Source organism: Hyperolius riggenbachi, chromosome 2, assembly GCF_040937935.1.
Source record: "Hyperolius riggenbachi isolate aHypRig1 chromosome 2, aHypRig1.pri, whole genome shotgun sequence".
In the NCBI taxonomy this organism is placed as follows: Eukaryota; Metazoa; Chordata; class Amphibia; order Anura; family Hyperoliidae; genus Hyperolius; species Hyperolius riggenbachi.
The window spans coordinates 25,343,237-25,370,099 of record NC_090647.1 but is presented as its reverse complement, the minus strand read 5'-3'; the positions used below and the strand labels follow the sequence as shown (position 1 = coordinate 25,370,099).

Genomic DNA, 26,863 nt, shown 5'->3' with positions numbered 1-26,863 from the left:
TAAACTACAATGCTTTACTTGAACTTGACTGTAAGAAAGCAATGGTGTGATAGGCTCTGGAGTGTGATACTCACCACATTCTGCCCCATCAGGGAACACGACTAACTAACCTGTAAAACAAAGCACTAGGAGTATCAGAAATAAAACAATATATAGAGTGTGAGGGAGGGAGCCTGTAGACATGTGAGGGCAGCTGGCAGCACAGAGGACATGGGGGGGGGGGGGGGGGGGGGACTGCAGTGCAATAGCAGGTCTCTTCACCACTCAGGTCAGCCATTCCACATAGAATCATCTGTGAAAGCCCCGCCTCCACACCTGACTGCTTCCCCTCTATGAGCTGGAGAGAAGGAAGCTCCACCCCAAAGCTAAGCACTTCCCCTCTATGGTCTGAGAAGAGCAGGAATCTCCGCCCCACAGCTGAGCACTTCCTCTCTATGGTCTGAGAAGAGCAGGAAGCTCCGCCCCACAGCTGAGCACTTCCCCTCTATGGTCGGTTGAGTAGGAAGCTCCGCCCCACAGCTGGGTACTTCCCCCTCTATGGTCTGAAGAGCAGAAAGCTCCGCCCCACAGCTGAGTACTTCCCCCTCTATGGTTTGTCGAACAAATAGCTCCGCCCATAGCTCCTCCCCTGAACATTTGAGCAGGGCTGAGAGCGGGAGATCCTATCATGGATGGTCTATATGTGAGGAACGTGATGGGCGTGGCTGCAGCCTGTCAGTGTGTGACACACAGCTGGGGTGAGCAAAATGTCTGTGTACTAATGTGTCTCTATCCCTCTGTATATAGCAAATGCTCAGCCCTCCAGTATCTCCACCACCAGGACCATGGCCTCCTTACACTGTGTCCCCGACCTCCCAGTGCCGCCCATAGTGTGTCCCCGGCCTCCCAGCACCGCCCATAGTGTGTCCCCGGCCTCCCAGCACCGCCCATAGTGTGTCCCCGGCCTCCCAGCACCGCCCATAGTGTGTCCCTTGCCTCCCAGCACCGCCCATAGTGTGTCCCCGACCTCCCAGCACCGCCCATAGTGTGTCCCCTGCCTCCCAGCACCGCCCATAGTGTGTCCCCTGCCTCCCAGCACCGCCCATAGTGTGTCCCCTGCCTCCCAGCGCCGCCCATAGTGTGTCCCCGACCTCCCAGTGCCGCCCATAGTGTGTCCCCTGCCTCCCAGCACCGCCCATAGTGTGTCCCCTGCCTCCCAGCACCGCCCATAGTGTGTCCCCGGCCTCCCAGCACCGCCCATAGTGTCCCTTGCCTCCCAGCACCGCCCATAGTGTGTCCCCTGCCTCCCAGCACCGCCCATAGTGTGTCCCCTGCCTCCCAGCACCGCCCATAGTGTGTCCCCTGCCTCCCAGCACCGCCCATAGTGTGTCCCCGGCCTCCCAGCACCGCCCATAGTGTGTCCCCGACCTCCCAGCGCCGCCCATAGTGTGTCCCCGGCCTCCCAGCGCCGCCCATAGTGTGTCCCCTGCCTCCCAGCACCGCCCATAGTGTGTCCCCGGCCTCCCAGCACCGCCCATAGTGTGTCCCTTGCCTCCCAGCACCGCCCATAGTGTGTCCCTTGCCTCCCAGCACCGCCCATAGTGTGTCCCCGACCTCCCAGCACCGCCCATAGTGTGTCCCCTGCCTCCCAGCACCGCCCATAGTGTGTCCCCTGCCTCCCAGCACCGCCCATAGTGTGTCCTCGGCCTCCCAGCACCGCCCATAGTGTGTCCCCTGCCTTCCAGCACTGTCCATAGTGTGTCCCCGGCCTCCCAGCACCGCCCATAGTGTGTCCCTTGCCTCCCAGCACCGCCCATAGTGTGTCCCTTGCCTCCCAGCACCGCCCATAGTGTGTCCCTTGCCTCCCAGCACCGCCCATAGTGTGTCCCCGACCTCCCAGTGCTGCACATAGTGTGTCCCCTGCCTCACAGCACCGCCCATAGTGTGTCCCTTGCCTCCCAGCACCGCCCATAGTGTGTCCCCGGCCTCCCAGCACCGACCATAGTGTGTCCCCTGCCTCCCAGCACCGCCCATAGTGTGTCCCCTGCCTCCCAGCACCGCCCATAGTGTGTCCCCGGCCTCCCAGCACCGCCCATAGTGTGTCCCCTGCCTCCCAGCACTGCCCATAGTGTGTCCCTGACCTCCCAGCACCGCCCATAGTGTGTCCCCTGCCTCCCAGCACCGCCCATAGTGTGTCCCCTGCCTCCCAGCACCGCCAATAGTGTGTCCCCGACCTCCCAGCACCGCCCATAGTGTGTCCCCAGCCTCCCAGCACCGCCCATAGTGTGTCCCCAGCCTCCCAGCACCGCCCATAGTGTGCCCCCAGCCTCCCAGCACCGCCCATAGTGTGTCCCTGGCCTCCCAGCACCGCCCATAGTGTGTCCCCTGACTCCCAGCACCGCCCATGGTGTGTCCTCGGCCTCCCAGCACCGCCCATAGTGTGTCCCCTGCCTCCCAGCACCGCCCATAGTGTGTCCCCGGCCTCCCAGCACCGCCCATAGTGTGTCCCCTGCCTCCCAGCACCGCCCATAGTGTGTCCCCTGCCTCCCAGCAACGCCCATAGTGTGTCCCCTGCCTCCCAGCAACGCCCATAGTGTGTCCCCTGCCTCCCAGCAACGCCCATAGTGTGTCCCCTGCCTCCCAGCACCGCCCATAGTGTGACCCCGTCCTCCCAGCACCGCCCATAGTGTGTCCCCAGCCTCCCAGCACCGCCCATAGTGTGTCCCCAGCCTCCCAGCACCGCCCATAGTGTGTCCCCGGCCTCCCAGCACCGCCCATAGTGTGTCCCCGGCCTCCCAGCACCGCCCATAGTGTGTCCCCTGCCTCCCAGCACCGCCCATACTGTGTCCCCTGCCTCCCAGCACCGCCCATAGTGTGTCCCCTGCCTCCCAGCACCGCCCATAGTGTGTCCCCGGCCTCCCAGCACCGCCCATAGTGTGTCCCCAACCTCCCAGCACCGCCCATAGTGTGTCCCCAGCCTCCCAGCACCGCCCATAGTGTGTCCCCGGCCTCCCAGCACCACCCATAGTGTGTCCCCGGCCTCCCAGCACCGCCCATAGTGTGTCTCCTGCCTCCCAGCACCGCCCATAGTGTGTCCCCTGCCTCCCAGCACCGCCCATAGTGTGTCCCCGGCCTCCCAGCACCGCCTATAGTGTTAGTGTGTCCCCTGCCTCCCAGCACCGCCCATAGTGTGTCCCCGGCCTCCCAGCACCGCGCATAGTGTGTCCCCTGCCTCCCAGCACCGCCCATAGTGTGTCCCCTGCCTCCCAGCACCACCCATAGTGTGTCCCCTGCCTCCCAGCACCGCGCATAGTGTGTCCCCGCCCTCCCAGCACCGCCCATAGTGTGTCCCCGGCCTCCCAGCACCGCCTATAGTCTGTCCCCTGCCTCCCAGCACCGCCCATAGTCTGTCCCCGGCCTCCCAGCACCGCCCATAGTGTGTCCCCTGCCTCCCAGCACCGCACATAGTGTGTCCCCTGCCTCCCAGCACCGCCCATAGTGTGTCCCCGCCCTCCCAGCACCGCCCATAGTGTGTCCCCTGCCTCCCAGCACCGCCCATAGTGTGTCCCCAGCCTCCCAGCACCGCCCATAGTGTGTCCCCTGCCTCCCAGCACCGCCCATAGTAGTACTTCTGGTACCACACATCCACAGTTTGTCTCCAGCAATGCAGAGCTCCCCATAGAGTGCTCCCAACCTCCTACCCAGTTTTCCAGTGACTTCACATATTCTTAACTCAGCATCCCACTTACATTACATGTGTTATGAAGTGGAAAAAGTATTTATATACTTATATAAGGCCTGGGGCACACCAGAGGAGTTTTTCTGAGCGTTTTGAGTTTTTAAATCTGCTGCTAATGTTATCCTATGTGTCTGTGCACACTGGAGCAACGAGGTTTTGTAAAAAAAACCCATAGCATTACATTGGGAAGAGCTTTTGAAACCTCTAAAACCTCTTCCCAATGTAATGCTATGGTTTTTTTTTTTTACAAAACCTCATTGCTCCAGTGTGCACAGACACATAGGATAACATTAGCAGCAGATTTAAAAACTCAAAACGCTCAGAAAAACTCCTCTGGTGTGCCCCAGTGCCCCAGGCCTAAGGCCCGGTGCACACCACAACCGCTAGCAGATCCGCAAAATGCTAGCAGATTTTGAAACGCTTTTTCTGTAGCGCTTCAGCTAGCATTTTGCGGTTTTGTGAAGCGGTTTTGGTGTAGTACATTTCAGATATTGTTACAGTAAAGCTGTTACTGAACAGCTTCTGTAACAAAAACACCTGGCAAACCGCTCTGAAGTGCCGTTTTTCAGAGCGGTTTGCGTTTTTCCTATACTTAACATTGAGGCAGAAACGCCTCCGCAATCCAAAATCTGCAGCAGCCCGGGAGTATGCGTTTCTGCAAAACGCCTCCCGCTCTGGTGTGCACCAGCCCATTGAAATACATTACCCAAGCGTTTCCACATCCGCAAGCGGATCGCAAAACGCTGCCAAACCGCTCTGGTGTGCACCAGGCCTAAGTGCTTTTTTCCCGGCGTAGTATGAGTGACCCTGCTGCTTTAATACTAAAGTGAACCCAAAAAAAGTAACTCAGCTATGTAGAGGAAGGTTCTGGATTCCATAGAGCCCTGCTGATCCTCTTCCACCAACCAAAAACCCGCCCGGTTTATTAGTCGGTCACACAACTTAGCACCCAAGTGAATTTTACCACCTTTTCTTCCCACTAATAGGGCTTTCTTTTGTAGTATTTGATTGCAATTTTTTTTCATTTAATTAGAAAATGATCTCTAAGGGCTGGTGCACACCGAGCGGCTTTTTGGGCGTTTTCAGATCCGCTTGCGGCTGCGGATCTGCTTGGTCAATGTATCTCAATGGGGTGGTGCACACCAGAGCGGCAGGCGTTTTGCAGAAACGAAAAATGCCTGGGTGAGGCATTTTTTGGATTGCGGATGCGTTTCTGCCTCAATGTTAAGTATAGGAAAAACGCAAACCGCTCTGAAAAACGGCACTTCAGAGCGGTTTTGCAGGCGTTTTTGTTACAGAAGCTGTTCAGTAACAGCTTTACTGTAACAATATATGAAATCTACTATACTGAAAACCGCAGCAGCAATCCGCAAAACGCTAGCAAAACGCCTCATAAAAATAAAAAAAAGCGTTTAAAAATCTGCTAGCGTTTTGCGGATCTGCTAGCGGGTTTTGGTGTGCACCAGCCCTCAAAAAAACCAAAAAACCAATTTCTTTTATCAACCTCCGCCCCATTGAATTAACCCTGCAATAAGCTACATACACTACACATTACATACATAGGCATATGCTTATGATAGGGATTAGATTGTGAGCCGTTTGCAGGGACAGTTAAGTGACAAGGCAGTTGTTTGTATAGCTCTGCGCCAGATCGCAGCACTGTAAACAGTTTTTATCATTATAAATGTAAATAACAGCCTGCCAGCTCAGATCGCGGGCTGGCAGGCTGATCACAGTGGCCTCCTGTATTTACTGCAAGGAACTCGTGCTCATGGGATCGCTCGTTACCTGCAAATCTTGCCTCTGGCGAGATGACACCATATGGCGTGACTGAGGAACAAGAGAGACGCTCTGCGGGCGCCATCCTGCGTTAGGCGGTCTCAGAGTGGTCAAGATGTAATGTGGCCCTAGGCAAGGTAGTAGATTTCGGGCCCCGTTGTAGTGTTTTTGGTAAGCTGAAGTGGAGAGAGAAGGGGGCTGGTGGGGCCCTTGACACCCACTAGGCCTCAGGCACCTGCCTAGGTTGCCTGGTGGATGATCCTGCTGTGAGTATTTATATTACATGGGCGCAGCGGCGGAGGATGGAGCCGGAGGGTGATCACAGTGCTGTGACCTCAGCAGAAAGGCACGTTCATCACACTAGGCTACGTTTCCCAGTCTTCAGTTGTCCTGGTCAGGTGATCTGTGCTCCCCCAGCAGGTGCAGATTCCCGTTCTTGGCTGTCAGGAGTGGAACCTGCTGCACATTCTATAATGCCTCTTTACTCGCCATAAGGGTTGATCAGTGAGATGCAAATTCTTCCAAAATTATACAAATATGTATGCAAATATATGCAGTTTGGAAAGGGACCAATCAAGTTAAACCCAGGTTTAAATTGATTGGTCCATTTTCAAGCTGTATCAATTTGCATCAACTCGGAAGAATTCACATACCTTTTGATCATCCCTACTCGCCAAACTCACAAATGGCGCTGCGTAATATGTTGGCGCTTTATAAATAAAATAAATAAATAAACAGTGGCTGCCGCAGTTGTTTTGTCGGCTCACGGAAGCTCAGCCCGTCTCCTCTACAGAACTGTAAAGAATGCTGCAGTGCGAGAATCTCCGCAGTTCAGCAGTGACAGAGGTACTCCGAACATGCCATGGCCACATTTTATTCAACATTCTGGCGTTTGAAGTGAACAACATGACGTCCTTCACACGGGAGGCTGAAGTGTGTGCTAGTTGGGCAGTTCAGCCTCCGTTCTGCCGGCAACTGAGCGCCTTTAGCTTTTATAACTTACCTTTGCGTCAGCGTTTGACATGTTGTGCTGTTTTACCCAGCAGCAAGAAACCTCATCGGCCGTGCTCATGTGACCCGGTGTCATGCATACATATTCCGTACGATTTTTTTCAAGGTGTTGTTGATACAATTTTTTGCAAGTGCAAAGCCAAATATGAAAATGTCGGTAACATAGCATCAATATTCTTGTTCAGTTATCAACATTTTTTTATCGATCGTCTCTGACGCTAGTTGTTTTCCCCTACCCCATCCCCATCCCCTAACACTATCTCTCCTCCTACCGATAAATCACATGTTCAACTATTCCATTAAAGCACATCCAAAGTGAGAGGGCTATATGGAGGCGAACTTAGAAATTTGCTTTTAAACCTGAAGTATAAATAGATTAAAAACAAACTGTTTCACTTACCCGGGGCTTCTGCAAGGCCCCACCAACTGTCCGGTCCTCCGCGAGCCTCCATTCTCCGGCCACCGTTCCGTTTCTCGACTTGCAAGTCGAGGCCAGCGCAGCCCTGCCAAGCGTATCTTTTCTACGAGTTCCTATCTGCAATTGCACTATTGCAGACTGGAATGCGAAGAAAGGATACGTGTGGCCAGAGCCGCGCAGGCGCACTGGTCTGTCTGTGAAACCGAAAGTACCTGGCGGTGGGAGAACGGAGGCTCATGGAGGATCGGCGTGGGGCAGGGGCTGGCAGAATCCCCAGGTAAAGTGAAACAGTTTATTTTTTACCTATTTACAGTTCCGCTTTAAACAATGCCAATTGCCTGGCTGTCCTGCTGATCCTCTGCCTCTAATACTTTTAGCCATAGCCCCTGAACAAGCATGCAGCAGATCAGATTTTTCTGACCGGAGTTTGACTGAATTAGCTGCATGCTTGTTTCAGGTGTCATTCAGACACTACTGCAGCCAGAGAGATCAGCAGGTACAGCCAGGCAACTGGAATTGTTTAAAAGAAAATAAACATGGCCGCCTCCACATCGCTCTTACTTCAGGTTCCCATTAAAGGGACCATAAGGAGAGTAGGAAAATGAAAATCTGAACTTACCTGGGGCTTCCTCCAGCCTCCCATAGTCCATGAGGTCTATCAGCTTCCTCTGGTTTCCCTCTGTGGTCCCGCTGGCGGTTCCGTTAGGTGTGCGACTTCAGTCAAAGTCATGCGCAAGTGCGCTTGCGCGGCCCGTCAGCACACCAGGCTTGATCAGGTGCTGGTCGCCATAAGCATCCTACACATGTGCGCTTCTCGAAAGACTGAACCGCACAGAGCGCTTTCAGTGACGGGTGTGTGATCGAGCCGGCGGGGCGGACACCTAATGGAGCCATCAGCGGGACCCCTGAGGGAAACAAGAGGAAGGACCTCACGGGCTATGGGAAGCTGGAGGAAGCCCCTTGTAGGTTCAGATTTTCTTCCTCTGCTCTGGGTCTCTTTAAAGGATACCCGGAGTGACATGTGACATGATGAGATAGACATGTGTATGTACAGTGCCTAGCACACAAATAACTATGCTGTGTTCCTTTTTTTGTTTCTCTGCCTGAAAGAGTTAAATATCAGGTATGTAAGTATCTGACTCAGTCCTGACTCAGACAGGAAGTGACTACAGTGTGACCCTCACTGATAAGAAATTCCAACTATAAAACACTTTCCTAGCAGAAAATGGCTTCTGAGAGCAGGAAAGAGATAAATAGGGACACTAGTTAATAGATTTTAGCTCTGGCATACTTCAATGAATGTGTCATGGAGCAAAAACTATAAAACAGTTAAAACTTAAAAAGTAGATGTAAACATAAAATAAAACTGTGGAATATCTTAAAAAGTCATTTTTCAGCAGAAGGTAGATAGATATAATCGTTTATTTCATTAGTTTATTTTCACCTCGGGTGTCCTTTAAGCAATACCAGTCGCTTGGCTGTTCTGCTGATCCTCTGCCTCTAATACTTGTAGCCTTATGCTGGGGATACACGGTACGTTTTTTTCCCCTTATCAATCGAGCCGCTGATGGCTCGATTGATAAGTTCCGACAGGTCCGATGACCCCGCTCGATCCTCGGAAGATAAGGAAGCGCCCGCGGGGACGAGCTGGAATCGATCCGGACGGCGGCGGGGACGCGGCGGTGGTCGATCCGGCAGCTAATCAAGGCGCCAGGTCGTACCGTGTATCCCCAGCATTAGACCCTGAACCAGCATGCCGCAGATCAGGCGTTTCTGACATTATTGTCAGATCTAACAAGATTAGCTGCATGCTCGTTTCTGGTGTGATTCAGACACTACTGCAGCCAAATAGACCAGCAGGGCTGCCAGGCAACTGGTATTGTTTAAAAGGAAATAAATATGGCAGCCTCCATATCCCTCTCCTTACAGCCTGTAATTGGGCCAATCCAAAATCAGCGGGAAATGCCTTTGATTGACCCAATGCAAAGCTATAATAAACTTGTATGCAAGTCAGAAAAATGTGTGCATGTGCAGTTGATATAAGACTGTGAGCTCTTCAGACTGCAATGGTTAGTGTGGAATAGTTCTGTGAGAAAAGTTACACATTTTATAAAAAGTTTTGCAGTCCTCTCAGTTTGCAGAGCTGTCAGGTGGCCTGTGTGACCCGGCACAGATCAGGTCAGGAAGGGGTTACAGGGCGCTCTTGCACATTGCGGCCACTAGGTGGCAGGCTCAGCTGTGAAATGACCGATCGCCACCCAGGACCGGAGAGCTGTTTTTGTCTATTCTTTTCATTGAAAGGTTAATTCCTCCAGTAGCCCAGAGAGGAGGAGGAAGAGCATGAGAAACAACAACATCCTGATCACAAAGTAGCAGAGAGAAGAACCAGGAGTGCTGAGAGAGCAGCTGCAAGCAGGTCAGTGTGCTGGGGGGGCTGATAGAGTGCTAGCTCTGCTGGTGAGCTAACCTGCACTGAAATACTACAGCATAGCAGAAGCAGGACTGTGACTGTGGAAAGCTGTCAGGGCAGTCATGTGATATCGGTGCAGGTTCTTGGAGGAAAGCTGACCGTCATTTTGTTTGTTTTAGATTGTCAGCTTTGTGGTCTAGCTTTGAAGATTCTGCGTTTTTGGTGTGTGGTAATAACACTGTCTGGATTGGGTACAGGACTTTTCTGGCAGTGAGGGAATAGCAGGTGCCCCCATTTTATTTAACCTGTATGCAATTGCGCTGTTTGCTGCAGTCTTTCTTGTGTCTGCGTTTAAGTTATAGTCTTTGGGAAAATCGCAGGCGCTAGTCTACTTTAGGTTATAGTCTTTGGGAAAATTGCAGACGCTAGTCTACTTTAGGTTATAGTCTATGGGAAAATCGCAGGCGCTAGTCTACTTTAGGTTATAGTCAATGGGAAAATTGCAGACGCTAGTCTACTTTAGGTTATAGTCTATGGGAAAATCGCAGGCGCTAGTCTACTTTAGGTTATAGTCTATGGGAAAATCGCAGTCGCTAGTCTACTTTAGGTTATAGTCTATGGGAAAATCGCAGGCGCTAGTCTACTTTAGGTTATAGTCTATGGGAAAATCGCAGGCGCTAGTCTACTTTAGGTTATAGTCTATGGGAAAATCGCAGGCGCTAGTCTACTTCAGGTTATAGTCTATGGGAAAATCGCAGGCGCTAGTCTACTTTAGGTTATAGTCTATGGGAAAATCGCAGTCGCTAGTCTACTTCAGGTTATAGTCTATGGGAAAATTGCAGGCGCTAGTCTACTTTAGGTTATAGTCTATGGGAAAATCGCAGGCGCTAGTCTACTTTAGGTTATAGTCTATGGGAAAACCGCAGGCGCTAGTCTACTTTAGGTTATAGTCTGTGGGAAAATCACAGGCGCTAGTCTACTTTAGGTTATAGTCTATGGGAAAATTGCAGGCGCTAGTCTACTTCAGGTTATAGTCTATAGGAAAATCGCAGGCGCTAGTCTACTTCAGGTTAGTCTATGGGAAAATTGCAGGCACTAGTCTACTTTAGGTTATAGTCTATGGGAAAATCGCAGGTGCTAGTCTACTTCAGGTTATAGTCTATAGGAAAATCGCAGGCGCTAGTCTACTTCAGGTTATAGTCTATAGGAAAATCGTAGGCGCTAGTCTACTTCAGGTTATAGTCTATGGGAAAATCGCAGGCGCTAGTCTACTTTAGGTTATAGTCTATGGGAAAATCGCAGGCGCTAGTCTACTTTAGGTTATAGTCTATGGGAAAACCGCAGGCGCTAGTCTACTTTAGGTTATAGTCTGTGGGAAAATCACAGGCGCTAGTCTACTTTAGGTTATAGTCTATGGGAAAATTGCAGGCGCTAGTCTACTTCAGGTTATAGTCTATAGGAAAATCGCAGGCGCTAGTCTACTTCAGGTTAGTCTATGGGAAAATTGCAGGCACTAGTCTACTTTAGGTTATAGTCTATGGGAAAATCGCAGGTGCTAGTCTACTTCAGGTTATAGTCTATAGGAAAATCGCAGGCGCTAGTCTACTTCAGGTTATAGTCTATAGGAAAATCGTAGGCGCTAGTCTACTTTAGGTTATAGTCTATGGGAAAATCGTAGGCGCTAGTCTACTTCAGGTTATAGTCTATAGGAAAATCGCATGCGCTAGTCTACTTCAGGTTATAGTCTATAGGAAAATTGCAGGCACTAGTCTACTTTAGGTTATAGTCTATGGGAAAATCGCATGCGCTAGTCTACTTCAGGTTATAGTCTATGGGAAAATCGCAGGCGCTAGTCTACTTTAGGTTATAGTCTATGGGAAAATCGCAGTCGCTAGTCTACTTCAGGTTATAGTCTATGGGAAAATCGCAGGCGCTAGTCTACTTTAGGTTATAGTCTATGGGAAAATCGCAGGCGCTAGTCTACTTTAGGTTATAGTCTATGGGAAAACCGCAGGCGCTAGTCTACTTTAGGTTATAGTCTGTGGGAAAATCACAGGCGCTAGTCTACTTTAGGTTATAGTCTATGGGAAAATTGCAGGCGCTAGTCTACTTCAGGTTATAGTCTATAGGAAAATCGCAGGCGCTAGTCTACTTCAGGTTAGTCTATGGGAAAATTGCAGGCACTAGTCTACTTTAGGTTATAGTCTATGGGAAAATCGCAGGTGCTAGTCTACTTCAGGTTATAGTCTATAGGAAAATCGCAGGCGCTAGTCTACTTCAGGTTATAGTCTATAGGAAAATCGTAGGCGCTAGTCTACTTTAGGTTATAGTCTATGGGAAAATCGTAGGCGCTAGTCTACTTCAGGTTATAGTCTATAGGAAAATCGCATGCGCTAGTCTACTTCAGGTTATAGTCTATAGGAAAATTGCAGGCACTAGTCTACTTTAGGTTATAGTCTATGGGAAAATCGCATGCGCTAGTCTACTTCAGGTTATAGTCTATAGGCAAATTGCAGGCACTAGTCTACTTTAGGTTATAGTCTATGGGAAAAATGCAGGCACTAGTCTACTTTAGGTTATACTCTATGGAAAATCGCAGGTGCTAGTCTACTTTCAGAATCAGAATCGTTTATTTCGCCAAGCATGACTGGGTCATGCCCGGAATTGGTTTTAGCATCACAGGGCAGTTCACAATGATAAGTTACAGTAGAGACATAACGTGAGTACAGTGCACAACATTAAGTTACAGCAGAAATATACAATGCAAGGAAAAACCGAGGCAGTATCACAGCAAGAACAACACAACGTACTCAGAAGAATCCCAGTACCGTAAACACTCTTGGGCCATGGGTGGTGACGGCAAGTAGAAGTGTGAGGGGGGCGCCATGGGATTTATAGGGAGTTCAATAGCCTCACCGCCGCGGGGAAGAAAGTGTCTCTGTGCCTAGATTTCTTGGTGAGGATGGCCCGGAACCTCCGACCCAATGGGAGCCGTCGGAAGAAGCGATGACCTGGGTGTGATGGGTCATTGGCAATCTTTGCCGCTCTAGAGCACAACCTAGAGTTGTGGATGAGCTCCAGAGGGGGGAGGGGTTTCCCAATTATTTTCTCTGCTGATCTGATGACCCTCTGAATTTTGTACCTGTCGCTGGCGGTGGCGCCAGCGTGCCATACAAGTATCAAGGTGCAAAGGACAGACTCTATGGTGGCGGAGTAGAAGGATTTGAGGAGTTCTTGGGCCATACCGAACTTTGGCGCAGGAAGAAGAGTCTCTGCTGGGCCTTCTTTTGGGTTGTGATGGTGTTGTTCTTCCAGCTCAGGTCATCCGATATGGTTGTGCCCAGGAGTCGAACGCTGGAAACGATTTCGACTTCAGCCCCGTCAATGAGAATTGGGCGGGGGGGTCGTCCTCCGTCTTCTGAAGTCAATGACCATCTCCACAGTTTTGGTGGTATTGAGCACCAGCTTGTTTGCTCCACACAAGTGGCAGATTCTATCCACCTCATCTCGGTAGGCCTGTTCATTTCCCTTGCTTACGAGGCCAACAATGGTGGTATCGTCGGCAAATTTGATGACCTTAACAGAGTTGTCCTTAGAGGTACAGTTGTTGGTATAGAGTGAGAACAGGAAGGGTGACAGGACACATCCCTGCGGGGCTCCAGTGTTGGAAGTCCTTGGCCTGGATGAGATGTCGCCCAGCTTAACTACTTAGGTTATAGTCTATGGGAAAATCGCAGGCGCTAGTCTACTTTAGGTTATAGTATATGGGAAAATTGCAGGCGCTAGTCTACTTTAGGTTATGGTCTATGGGAAAATCGCAGGTGCTAGTCTACTTTAGGTTATAGTCTATGGGAAAATCGCAGGTGCTAGTCTAGTGTCTAGTTTAGGTTATAGTCTATGGGAAAATTGCAGGCGCTAGTCTAGTTTAGGTTATAGTCTATGGGAAAATTGCAGTCGCTAGTCTAGTTTAGGTTATAGTCTATGGGAAAATCGAAATGGCATAACAAGCGCAACGCTATAAGTTTTTTTTTTTTTGTTGTTTTTTTTTTTGTGTGTGCAACTTACAGGTCGACCCCACCCCTCATCTCCAACAGATCGCAACTGCGCTGTACACAATGATTGCGCCACAGGTTCGTGTTGCAGTTTGCATGAAGAAATAGCTGAAAATTGCGATCGGAATGGCAGCTCGTACCGTTGTCCTGATTTGCAAAGGAAAGAGGCTCTAATCAGCTGTTTACTTGTATCAGGGTTCCTGTCACTAGGCAGGCATGGATGTGTGTTGGATGTTGCATGCAAATTACTTTGCATTCCAGTGTTTTACTTATTTTGGCATCTCAGCTCTGTCAATATTGATACAGCAATAACTTTTCTATTACTTATGCCATCAAAGTTATACATATATTCTTTTTTTTTTCTAAAGAGGTAGGCTTTTTCTATAGACCATTATAAAACCCCTCTAAATAGATTATTTTGTCTTGTCCCAGTTGGAATGGTGATGAAAGATGCCATATTTCACCACTAGTTGATCATGTAGCGAACCATTACCACCAGCCTGTGCCTCTGTAGCGATTGGATGTGATCGCTAGTGTAGACAGTTTGGGGGCCCCAGTGCTGTACAGATACATTGCTAGGCAACAGCATACTGATACACCTATACAGTTTTGTACTCCCAAACGGTTGCCCTAGTTATAGGCAGCGTTTCCCCATGCAGCGCACATGCTGGGAAACGCTGCAGATCCTGACCGGATTTGTGCTTATTAGAAATAGGCTCTAACCGGTAATAGCTATGCCTGTGGCAGACCTTTGCCCTGAAAGGCGTCACGGGTTACTAAGGACAGATTTAGGAGGAGAGTGTTAAAGGACAACTGAAGTGAGAAGAATATGGAGGCTGCCAAATGTATTTCCTGTTAAACAATACCAGTTGCCTGGCAGCCCTGCTGATCTATTTGGCTGTAGTAGTGTCTGAATCACACCAGAAACAAGCAAGCACCTAATCTTGTCAGATCTGACAGTAATGTCATAAACACCTGATCTGCTGCATGCTTATTCAGGGGCTGTGGCTAAAAGTATTAGAGGCAGATGATCAGCAGGGCTGCCAGGCAACTGGTATTGCTTAAAAGGAAATTAATATGGCAGCCTCCATATCCCTTACGCTTCAGTTTTCCTTTAATGTAGCCATACACTCATCGGATTTTCCTGTCGATTCCTGGCAGATTAAATCTGGGCCTCAACAGATCTGATGTAACGATTGTGGAACTTTCTCCGTGATCAGCGCACAACGCGTGCGCTGACACGGCGGAAATCCTCCACAAGCGTATATTTGCAGGCACCCAGCAAAAGGTGCTACGCACCTGTAGAGGGAAATTCCTGTCGGCAGATGGCGCTGGGGAGTGCAGAGGAACCAATCCTCTGTACCTCCACAAGTGCCAGACAGGAATTGTACGAAGCGCAGAACGCAATCGCAAGAAAGGCGATTGCGAATGAGAGCGAGCAAAGGGACAGGTTGTATGTGTGTGCGCCAATCCAGTCGCCACCCCGCGACCGCGCACACACAACAGCAGATATAAAATAGGAACGCGATCGCGAGAGGTGCGATCGCCAGACGTGACACAAGGCAGATCAGAATAGAATACGAGGGTAGCAAAGGCACAGCAAATAATACGAGAAGATGCGGAAAATAACAAACGCTAGCTAACCGCGAACACCGCACTCATTCGCAACAGTGCACGCGGTTATGCGCGGTCTCCACGTGATAAGCACAATAGAGACAAGCACGCCTAACTAACCATCGACAGACAAACATGAAACAGAGGACGCGAGCGCTTGCTTAACGGTTACCTCACCGAGCCTCCAGCAAGCGTAGCAGACAAGACAGACACACGAAAACAGAGACAAGCGAGAGATAGGATCCACAGCACTAGCGAGAAGCGAGTGCGATCCAGGTACAGAGTAGCAGAACAGAAGGATCCCCTGCGCTAGCGAAAAGTAGCTAGCGCGATCCCAGGAGACAGAACAGAAGAGATAGCTGGTAGCAACCGCTGCACCAGCTATACTCCAAGAACAGAGATCAGAACCATTTCCTGTCGACCACTGTTGGGACAGGACAATGGCAACAGGCAAGACAAGACAGAACAGGCAATACAGATAATACAACCTGACTGGGCTAGAAGGGGAGCCTAAGGCAAACCCCAGGAATTAACTATACTAGATAGCAATGGCTGACACTCCAGCAGTGTCCATCAGGAACAGACCATGGAAAGGAAATGACCAGCAAAGCCTTCTGGGAAACATAAAGCTCTTATAGTGCCAGTCATCAAAGAAGGCAGGTAGGGGATTTGCATAATGAATGTATGCAAATTCCCCAGCAAGAGAACAGACCAGAAACTTGCAATGGAAAGACAGGTCTCTGTTCCAGAGACCTACAGCCCACAGACTAGAGGAATGGACAAACAGCTGTCTGCCTGTGCAGCCAGCTGAGCGGCTCATCACATCTGATTGATTATCTTTTTGATCGATTTTAGCAAAGACCGATCAAAATGATTGTTGTGACTGGACGGAAGGTCTCGATTGGACGTGGTGGAAGAGCGGAGGTAGATTGATAGCCTGTAGTGTTGCACCACATCGAGCAGTGTAACGCTGCGGTTCAATAGAATTGGAAACTCTGTGTGCAAAGTGTGTGATCTTCTTGCCACACTGAGTGGCAATCTTGTAATAAAAGGCGCCCAAGGATATATAAAACTGTGAGAAAAGGGGAGGTGGCTTATCTTAAAAATGACAACGTCACATGACAATTCACTCACGCGTTTCGCAAGTCTCACTTCTTCAGGCTAAATAAAGTGGCCTTTTGTTTGGCTGAATCTATTGGATAGGACTTTATTTGTCCTGAAGAAGTGAAATTATACTCACGAAATGCATGAGTAAATTGTAATTTGTCATGACGTTGTCATTTTTGACAGACCACCTCCTCTTTTCTCATTGTAGTTGTTTTCATCACAGCTTTATACATCCATGGGTGCCTCTTATTCCCTCCTGTGCTTCTCACCCTCCTTCAGTGGGGTGATATTGGTCCTAGGTGGCCTGGCCACATCTAGTATCAGATCATTTAATAAGAGAGAGGAGTCGAGCTTGTACATCACCTGCCTCAAGTGGTTGGTTGCCCCTCCTTCAACCTTCCTTTGTATTATTATTTAGTATTTATATAGTGCCAACATCTTCCGCAGCACTGTACAGAGTATATTGCCTTTTCACTTAAAGGACACCCGAGGCGAAAATAAACTACTGAAATAAATAAATGTATCTATGCGCCTTCTCCTAAAAATTAGTCTTTAAGATATTCCACAGTTTTTTATTTTATATTTAAAGGGATACTGTAGGGGGTTGGGGGAAAATGAGTTGAAGTTACCCGGGGCTTCTAATGGTCCCCCACAGACATTCTGTGCCCGCACAGCCACTCCCCAATGCTGCGGCTCCGCCTCTGGTTCATTTCTGGAATTTCAGACTTTAAAGTCAGAAAACCACTGTGCCTGCGTTGCCGTGTCCTCACTCCCACTGATGGCACCAGGAGCGTACTGTGCAGGCCCAGTATGGTCTGTGCCTGCGCCGTGCGCTCCTGGTGACATCAGTGGGAGCGAGGACACGGCAACGCAGGCGCAGTGGTTTTCTGACTTTAAAGTCTGAAATTCCAGAAGTGAACCAGAGGCGGGGCCGGAGCATTGGTGAGTGGCTGCGCGGGCACAAGATGCCTGCGGGGGACCATTAGAAGCCCGGGTAAGTTCAACTCATTTTCCCCCGACCCCCTACAGTATCCCTTTAAATCTTCTTTTTAGGTTTTCAGTGTTTTATTGTTTTTGCTTAATGAACCATTCATTGAAGTATGCCAGAGCTACAATCTATGAACTATTGGCACTATTTATCTCTTTCCTGCTCTCAGAAGTCACTTTCTGCTAGGAAAGTGTTTTATAGTTTTAATTTCTTATCAGTGAGGGTCGCACTGTAGTCTGACTCAGACAGGAACTGCCACTTACATACCTGATGTTTAACTCTCTCAGGCAGAGAAAGAAAAAAAGGAACACAGCATAGTTATCAGTGTGCTTGGCACTGTACATACACATGTCTATCTCATCATGTCACACGTCACCTCGGGTATCCTTTAACTGTGCCTCAGAGGGGCTCACAGTGTAATCCCTACCATAGTCATATGTCTATGTATGCATCATGTGGTGTATGTATCATAGTCTAGGGCCAATTTAGGGGGAAGCCAGTTAACTTATCTGATGTGGAAGGAAACTGGAGTGCCCGGTGGAAACCCACGCAGACACATGGAGAACAAACAATCTCCTTGCAGATGTCGATCTTGCTGGGATTTGAACCGGGAATCCAGTGCTGCAAGATGATTGCTAACCACTATTACATTCTACTTTTCTATGTATTTTCCAGTTGGATGACATAATGCGCTATTCGGGTTCCTGTTGTCTCTGTGTTCTTTTCAAGGTGTACAGCCACCTTATTGCATTTTTAACCTCCCTGGCGGTTTATTTTTTTTTGCAAAAATTGCAGAAATCCAATTTTTATTATTATTTTTTTTTTTATGTTTCATGTAAAGCTACCAGAGTGGTAGCTACATGAAACTCCACTAGAGGGCGCATGTGTCCCTCTAGTTCGATCGTCGCCGGCATCAATAGCAAACAGGGGAGCGTGTATATAACGCGCTCCCCTGTTTGGCTTCTCCTGTCGCCATGGCGACAATCGGAATGATGTCATGGACGTCAGCCGACGTCAGACGCATCCGATCCAGCCCATAGCGCTGCCCGGAACTCATTGGTCCGGGCAGCGCAGGGCTCTGGCGGGGGGCCCTCTTCCGCAGCTGCGTGCGGGCGATCGCCGCAGAGCGGCAGCGATCAAGCTGTACGCGCAGCTAGCAAAGTGCTAGCTGCGCGTACAGCACTTTAAATGGTGAAAACGAGCTCAGCTCGGGCTTACCGCCAGGGAGGTTAATATAGGAGCTCCTTTGGCAGATAATCGTTCATTGTCAGCACTGTGTACAGAGCTATGAACGATTTTTAAAGATGAACCATAGCCAAGGATTGAACTTCATCCCAATCAGAAGCTGATGCCCCCTTTCCCACGAGAAATCTTATTACCTTTTCTGTATGGCTGATATTGTGGTCAAACCCCTCCCACAGAAAATGTCAGTTGTTGCTGTCTTTTTTTTTTCCCACGTCTGCCAGTAGAAAAGATGACCTGCAGGCTGATTGTAGATCAAACAATATAAACAAATTACAAGCCGAATATCAGTCATTTCTTGATCTCTCTTCTTTTTCTTTAAAGAGACTCTGTAACATCAAAAACCTCCCCTGGGTGGTACTCACCTCGGGTGGGGGAAGCCTCCGCATCCTAATGAGGCTTCCCACGCCGTCCTCTGACCCACGGGGGTCTCGCTGCAGCCCTCCGAACAGCCGGCGACAGACCCGACTGTAGATTCAATATTTACCTTCCCTGGCTCCAGCGGGGGCGCTGTGGCTGCTTTCGCTCCGAAGGAGGCGGAAATACCCGATCTCAGTTGGGTCCGCTCTACTGCGCAGGCGCCGGAAACTTGCGCCTGCGCAATAGAGCAGACCCGACGGCGATCGGGTATTTCTGCCTACTTCGGCGCCGACAGCCGTCAGAGCGCCTGCGCAGGAGCTGGGAAGGTAAATATTGACGTCGCCGCTGTACGGAGGGCTGCAGCGAGACCCCCGTGGGACAGAGGACGGCTGGGGAAGCCTCATTAGGATCCGGAGGCTTCCCCCACCCGAGGTGAGGACCCCCCAGGGGACGTTTTGTCGTTACAGTTCCTCTTTAACTTCTCACTTTGCAATGTATTGATTTATTTTTTTCCAATTTAAATGATGCGTCCGCAAAGTCTACAGTGCTTCCCCACATCCTGCATTGTCTGATGACCCTATCGGATAACAATCGTTTAGCATTTGGGTTGCAGTCTTCTGCTGTCACTCACATCACTCTGCATTTTCTGTATTTTTTCATAGAACGCTTGTTTATCATTTCACACGGTTTTATCTTGCGCTGTGTATGGAGCTTTAGTGTTAGCGTTAGCACCTTTTAGTATTTGATGACAGTAGGGTTAATTATTGTCAATAGAGGGATCTAGTTACATAGTTTGGCTGCAAAAAGATACCCGTCCATCGAGTTCAACCAGGAGAAAAAATAAAATAAGCTAGTGAAGGTGTAACAAAAGAAGTGAAATAGCTCAGGGTTACAGATAGTTTAAAAAGTGAAGGCTAGCGTAAAATGTGTACACACACAGAGATTGCTGCAATTGGGACTTGATTATTATTACTGTATTTATATTGGTAGAAAAAACAATATTTTGTAAAAAAATAATACCCTTTAATGGCTAACTGATAGAGTTAAATGCTGCAAGTTTTCTGGGATCTAGTTCCCTTCTTCAGGCATATTTCCAGATGTTAGCTGAAGTAAAACACTGATGCAGGTAAATAGTGAACACGAAGATGGCAGTTGTGCTGGTTGCTGTTTATCTGTTAGGTGTCAGGTGGTCAGCAGGCTGATTATTACTGTATTTAAAATTTATATAGCGCTGACATCTTCCGCAGCGCTGTACAGAGTATATTGTCTTGTCACTTAAAGGGACACTGAGGAGTGCCCGAATTTCAAAGAATACACTTACCTGTGGCTTCTTCCAGCTCACCTTAGGAGGTGAGGTCCCTCGGCGTCCTCCTGGCTCCTCTCCCTTAGCCTCCGCCGGCCCCCGTTACTGGGTTTGCTCTTCCTGGTTAATGACGCACGGCGTCATCACGCCGGCTTCTTCGCGTCATCACGCCGGCCGGTGTGACAGGTCTGCGCATTTGCGGGTTTTCCGCGGGTGAGATGACGCCATGCGTCATTAATCAGGAAGAACCGGGCCAGGTGACACCAGTAACGGGTGCTGGCGGAGGCTAAGGGAGAAGAGCCAGGAGGACGCTGAGGGACCTCACCGCCTACGGTGAGCTGGAAGAAGCCACAGGTAAGTGTATTCTTTTAAATTGGGGCACTCCTTAGTGTCGCTTTAAAAGAAACCTTAGCTGAGAAGAAAAAAAAAGTTTCACTTACCTGGGGCTTCCACCAGCCCCCTGCAGACGTCCTGTGTTGGCACCCTCACTGATCTATAATCTGGTCCCCCGCAGTGGCTCAGTTTCGTTTTCGACGACTGGCAATCCATCAAGCCAGTGCATCCTCGATTGCGCTCCCATCCCAGTGGCCGTCCTACGCATGCGCAATATGTTTACTATGTACTTGTATGCATACTGCACTTGTGCAGGACAGCCACAAAGAACGCGATTGAGGACCCCCGCGGCCAGGGCCATGCAGGCGCACTGGTCAGTCCCCGAAAACGAAAGTGTGCCACGGCTGGAGACCGAATGATTGGTGAGTGATGGCACGGGCACAGGATGTCCGCAGGGGGCTGGTGGAAGGCCCAGGGAAGTGAAACTTTTTTTTTTTTCTTTCTTCTCGGTTAAAGTAAGTGTCCAAGCTAAAAAAAAAATTCCACTTACCTGGGGCTTCCTTCAGCCCGTGGCAGCCGTCCTGTGCCCTCGCCGCAGCTCCGGTGGCTCCCGATGTCCTCTGCTGCAGAACCCGACCTCGCCAGGTCGGGTTCCGGGTCGGCGTCTTCTGCGCTCCACCGCGCAGGTCATGTGGTCCGGCCGACGTCATCAAGGAAGGTACTGCGCAGTAGTAGTAGTAGTTCAATCTAATCCTACCAAAGTGATATGTCTATTATTTAAGTATTTATATATAGCGCCAACGTATTACACAGTGCTGTACAGAGCATATTGTCACTAACTGTCCCTCAGAGGGGCTCACGATCTAGTCCTGCCATAGTCATATGTCTATGTATGTATCATGTAGTGTGTGTATTGTAGTCTAGGGCCAATTTTTGGGGAAGCCAATTAGCTTAACTGTATATTTTTGGAGTGTGGGAGGAAACTGGAGTGCCTGGAGGAAACCCTCACAGACATGGGGAGAACATACAAACTCCTTGCAGATGTTGACCTGGCTTTGATTCAAACTAGGGATCCAGCGCTGCAAGGTGAGAGCGCTAACCACTACGCCACCGTGCTTCCCTACTTGATCTCTTGGACAATGGGTTAGGGCCTAGTGATAACACATAGTATGACCTCACAATGGGCTAAGGCCCCATTCACACCTAAAATCGCAAAACGCTACCGATTACCGCTAGCATTTTGCGGGAGTGATTTTTGCCGCGATTAACGCGAAAAAGTGCCCGGGGGTTTCCGTGGCATTCATAGTTGCCGATCATTGCACGCTGTTCTCGCCGTGCACCTGAACAAGCATGTGCAATTTCTGGCCCGAAATTGGTTGAATTATCGATGGCGCATGCTCTTGACAACACAGATCTGCTTCTAAATAATAAGAAATCTGATGAAGGCACAGACGGAGCTCTCTGAAAAGATCACAGCCTGCAGCACTGGTGGCCTGTGCTGCTGCACATGGCTGGGTCAGGGACTCCTTGCAAGTTATGGTAATATGAACCCTTTTTTCACATCGTACAGCACAGATGCTTCTATACAGATAAGCTGAAGCCCTGCACAGGCCTGGGAACACAGCTGTACCCGGAGTTCTGCTTTAGGTTTGCTTTGCGACCGGCTCTGACAGGAAGCCGCCATCATAGCGCTGTCCTGGAGACCCCGGAAGGATGGGAAGGAGAAGTGTGATTATTAGAGGAGGGGTAGACAGCCAGGCGGCCTGCCAACAGCGTGTGACCCAAACAGGACATTTTCTAGCTGTGAGGACAATGTTGCATTTAAGACTTGTAAACGCCTTCAGGCAGCTGGCCAAACTGGATTACTCAGTGCAGATAATAGTCCTTTATTAGCCGGGGCACACGGAAACTGCGCTTCTGATTAACCCCCTCATACCTGAGCTCCGTACACAGCAGTGGCACTCTATTAAGACAAGTGCTCAGCCTATCCATTCACTAGAGACCAGTGACATCCCTCACAATACAGTCTATCCCTTTGCTAGAGACCAGTGACATCACTGAGAGTGCAGCCTATCCATTCACTAGAGACTAGTGACATCACTGAGAATGCAGCCTATCCCTTCACTAGAGACCAGTGACATCACTGAGAATGCAGCCTATCCATTCACTAGAGACCAGTGACATCACTGAGAATGCAGCCTATCCAGTCACTAGAAACCAGTGACATCACTGAGAGTGCAGCCTATCCATTCACTAGAGACCAGTGACATTGCTGAGAATGCAGCCTATCCATTCACTAGAGACCAGTGAGATCACTGAGAATGCAGCCTATCCATTCACTAGAGACCAGTAACATCACTGAGAATGCAGCCTATCCATTTACTGGAGACCAGTGAGATCACTGATAATGCAGCCTATCCAGTCACTAGAAACCAGTGACATCACAGATAATGCAGCCTATCCCTTCACTAGAGACCAGTGACATGACTGAGAATGCAGCCTATCCATTCACTAGAGACCAGTGACATCTCTGAGAATGCAGCCTATCCCTTCACTAGAGACCAGTGACATGACTGAGAATGCAGCCTATCCATTCACTGGAGACCAGTGACATGACTGAGAATGCAGCCTATCCATTCACTGGAGACCAGTGACATGACTGAGAATGCAGCCTATCCATTCACTAGAGACCAGTGACATCACTGAGAATGCAGCCTATCCATTCACTAGAGACCAGTGACATCACTGAGAGCGCAGCCTATCCATTCACTAGAGACCAGTGATATCACTGAGAATGCAGCCTATCCATTCACTAGAGACCAGTGACATCACTGAGAATGCAGCCTATCCAATCACTAGAGACCAGTGACATCACTGAGAATGCAGCCTAGCCATTCACTAGAGACCAGTGACATCACTGAGAATGCAGCCTATCCATTTGCTAGAAACCAGTGAGATCACTGAGAATGCAGCCTATCCATTCACTAGAGACCAGTGAGATCACTGAGAATGCAGCCTATCCATTCACTAGAGACCAGTGACATCACTGAGAATGCAGCCTATCCATTCACTAGAGACCAGTGACATCACTGAGAATGCAGCCTATCCATTCACTAGAGACCAGTGACATCACTGAGAATGCAGCCTATCCATTCACTAGAGACCAGTGACATCACTGAGAATGCAGCCTATCCATTCACTAGAGACCGTGATTAACCACCATTGCCGTGCCCTTTTTCCATTGATGTGATTCCGTTTTGACACAAAAACAAACTGCTGCATTTTTCTTGCTATTGCATTTGGATTAAGACATTGAGAGAGCAAAAACAGTTTTCTTCCAGTCTACCAATTTTAAAGCGGTCCTCAAGTGTTTTAAATAAACGTTATGCTGTCAGCACAGTCCACAGAGGTTATAATAGAGTAGCATGAATCAATGTTTACAAACCGACCTTTTGTGCCAGAAAATACAGGTTTTGTTTAGCCACGCCCCCTTTAAGAAAACTGCCATGGCAGTGTGCTGCCATTTTAAAGGCTTTTAAGAGTAGGTGTGATAGGAGGGCGTAGGTAGCTCCTAGATCAGCCCAGGTATTCGGGATGGTTAATAAGATGCAAAGTTAATGCAGTGTTATGTAAATTATGTATGCAAATTTATGGAACTTGAAAATGGACCAATCAATTTATAGCTTGGTGGGATTTAATTGGTCCATTTTAAGCTGCACAAATTTGCATGGACAATTTACGTAATCCTGCATCAACATGGAAATATTTGCAGCTCTAATTGACCATCCCTACCAGGTACGTTGTGTGCTGCTGAACCAGCCAATCAAAGAAAGCCACAGTGACAGGGCTGTGGAGTCTGTTCAAAAATCATCCAACTCCGACTCCCCAGTTTATGAAACTTCCGACTCCAACTCCACTTACCCAAAATAACTCTGACTCCTCGATTTCCAACTCTTAGGCCCAGTGCACACTGGGCGGATCCGCCGGCCGCATCCGCCTGAAAATCTGCGTGGCTAATGTATTTCTATGGGCTGGTGCACACCGGCGGTTTGAGGTTTTTAGCAAGCCGCAAACGTGCCTCTTGCTGCACATTTGCGGTTTGCTTAAAACCTCAAACCGCCGGTATGCACCAGCCCATAGAGACACATTAGCCACGTGGATTTTCAGGCGGATCGCATCAAGATCCGCCCGGTGTGCACTGGGACTAAACTCTGTCATCCGCACCCAAAACCGCTAGCGTTTTGTGGATGTGCTAGCGGTTTTGGTGTGCACTGGGCCTTATTCAACAGCCCTGGTGGCAGACAGATAACAGCACATACAGGAGCTGCCACAGTGCTTCCCTCTTGCTTGATACAGAAATCACCTGCTGCTGCAATGGGCACAAATAAAGGGTGATCAGTCATAGGTGTCACTCAATCTATTTTCACTTTTGAAATCACTTAAAGTCCCCTTCAAAAAAATGTCTTTCCACTCCACCCCCCCCCCCCCTTTTCTTTCACTGCCTGGAATTGTGAACTCTTCTCCTGTTATACGGCGGTGCTCATAGTGTGATCATTGCATTGAATTGCTCCCGGAATATACTGTAAACATGGTTATGTGTACACACCACATTCCTGCACCCTACGGTGCCCTGAGAGGTTATGCCAGGACGCCTGAAGCATCAACAATAACATCGTATTTGGATTTGGTGACCTCTTGTCCCTATGAGGAATGTTAATAAGAATCTATTCTTTTTATATTTTATTTTTTAAGTGGTATAAACACGGATAGGTGCTGTGCATGTGTTCTTGTCATTTAAAGGATACATCTGGCAAGCTGAAAAACAATGGCTTTTTCCAACTGCCAAGCTAGCGGTACCTCCCTCTGTTCATTGGTTCACACTCGGGCGATTCTTCAGCGCTTTGCTGATCGCCGGCGATCAGCAAAGCGCTGCTACAATGTATCCCTATGGATACATTCACACTGCAGCGGTTGTGATTTCAATTAATCACAAGCGCGCTAATTGCAGCGTTTTGGGGGCGATTGCTCAGTGATTCTCGTTCTATTGAACGGGAAGGACAAGCGCAAAATGATCAGAATTGCAAGATTTTAGTTAAAATCATGATTGTGGGCTAGTGAACTAGTCCTAAAGGTAGCCATACACTGGTCGATTTGCCATTAGATCAACCAACTGACAGATCCCTATCTGATCGAATCTGATCAGAGAGGGATCGTATGGCTGCCTTTACTGCAAACAGATTGTGATCGGTTTCAGGCTGAAACCGATTCACCATCTGCTGAGCTGCTCCTGCCGCCTGTCCCCCCCCCCCCCCCGTATACATTACCTGAAGCTGGCTCCGGGTCCTCTTCTCCGTGCTGCACCCCGCACCGCATCCCAGCATCCCGCACCGCATCCCAGCGTACACTGTCACTCCATGACCAGGAAGTTCAAATAGAGTGCCCTCTATTTGAACTTCCTAGTCACTGGAGTGACACAGGAAGTTAAGCTAGCCATACACTGTACGCTGGGATGGAGCAGGAACAGAGTGATGCAGCGCGGAGAAGTTGCCCGGGAGCCAGCGTCAGGTAATGTATACCTGTATCGGATCGGCCGCCGCTAGCGACGCGCTCCCTACCCGCGGGCGATCGACGTTAATTTCCCGCACGGCGCGATCGACGGACCGATCCGATTTCGGGAGGAAATCGGATCGGCGGGTGCGTTTAGCGCGAACGATTGGCAACAGATTCGATCCCAGTGATCGAACCTGCTGTCGAACGGCGGCAAATCGGGCCAGTGTATGGCCACCTTAAGGCCTGGAACCCACTACAAATCGCTACCGTTTTTAATGAGCGTTTTGTAAGCGATTTCATGAGCGTTTTCCGGCGATTTTGGTAGCTATTTTAAAAAGTCTAAGCTTTTTGCCAGCGATTGTGTAGCAATTTGCGATTAGCGATTTTAATTTTGATTGGTCCTTTCAGTTCATCATAATTTTTTTTACAGTTTGCAGTAATTTAAAATTGCTATGTGTAGCGTCTCATGAGTGATTTGCCAGCGCTTCAATACTGTACATTGGAGCGCAAACGCTTCCAAAATGCCGCACATCCTGTGATTGCGATTTTACTAATCACAATCGCTACTGTGGAATTTGTTACGTTTATTAACATTGGCAGAGCGTTTAGGGAAATCGCTTGTGATTTAAAGGGCTCCCTAAATGCTCAAAAAATCGCTCCAGTGGGTTCCAGGCCTAACGGACATTCCATACAGAACACCTGCCAGACCTAAACATGTCACCCCCAGTGATACATTTCAGAATCTAAATCAGGGAGTTGAAAGATTTTACAATGGGAAACACTCACCAAATAGTCTATAAATGAGTTTTGTAAACAATAAGCAATTGTAGTCATTATGTTATTTTCACTACAGTTCCTCTTTAAGGCTGTGTTCTCACTCGAGCTGAGAACTAAAATGTTTTCTTCCGTTCTCTGCTCATTGCAAAACTGACAGTGAACAGCTGGCTGCACGTGATCTGGTGCAAGTGGGAACCGAGC

The 26,863-nt window shown here is 49.0% G+C and overlaps 1 protein-coding gene across 4 annotated transcripts in view; it reads left to right on the top strand.

Moving 5' to 3' along the window:
- The first annotated feature begins 649 nt into the window (after positions 1-649).
- The window catches only part of ARAP1 (ArfGAP with RhoGAP domain, ankyrin repeat and PH domain 1), a 485,498-nt gene continuing 459,284 nt past the window's right edge, over positions 650-26,863 (top strand). For 3 of the 4 annotated variants that reach the window (XM_068266573.1, XM_068266569.1, XM_068266572.1), the window contains exon 1: positions 9,254-9,342. The gene's annotated coding sequence lies outside the window, so the exon portion shown is untranslated. Of the gene's footprint in view, positions 738-9,253; positions 9,343-26,863 lie in introns of those variants that run through there. The other variant, XM_068266571.1, reaches the window with a different exon arrangement.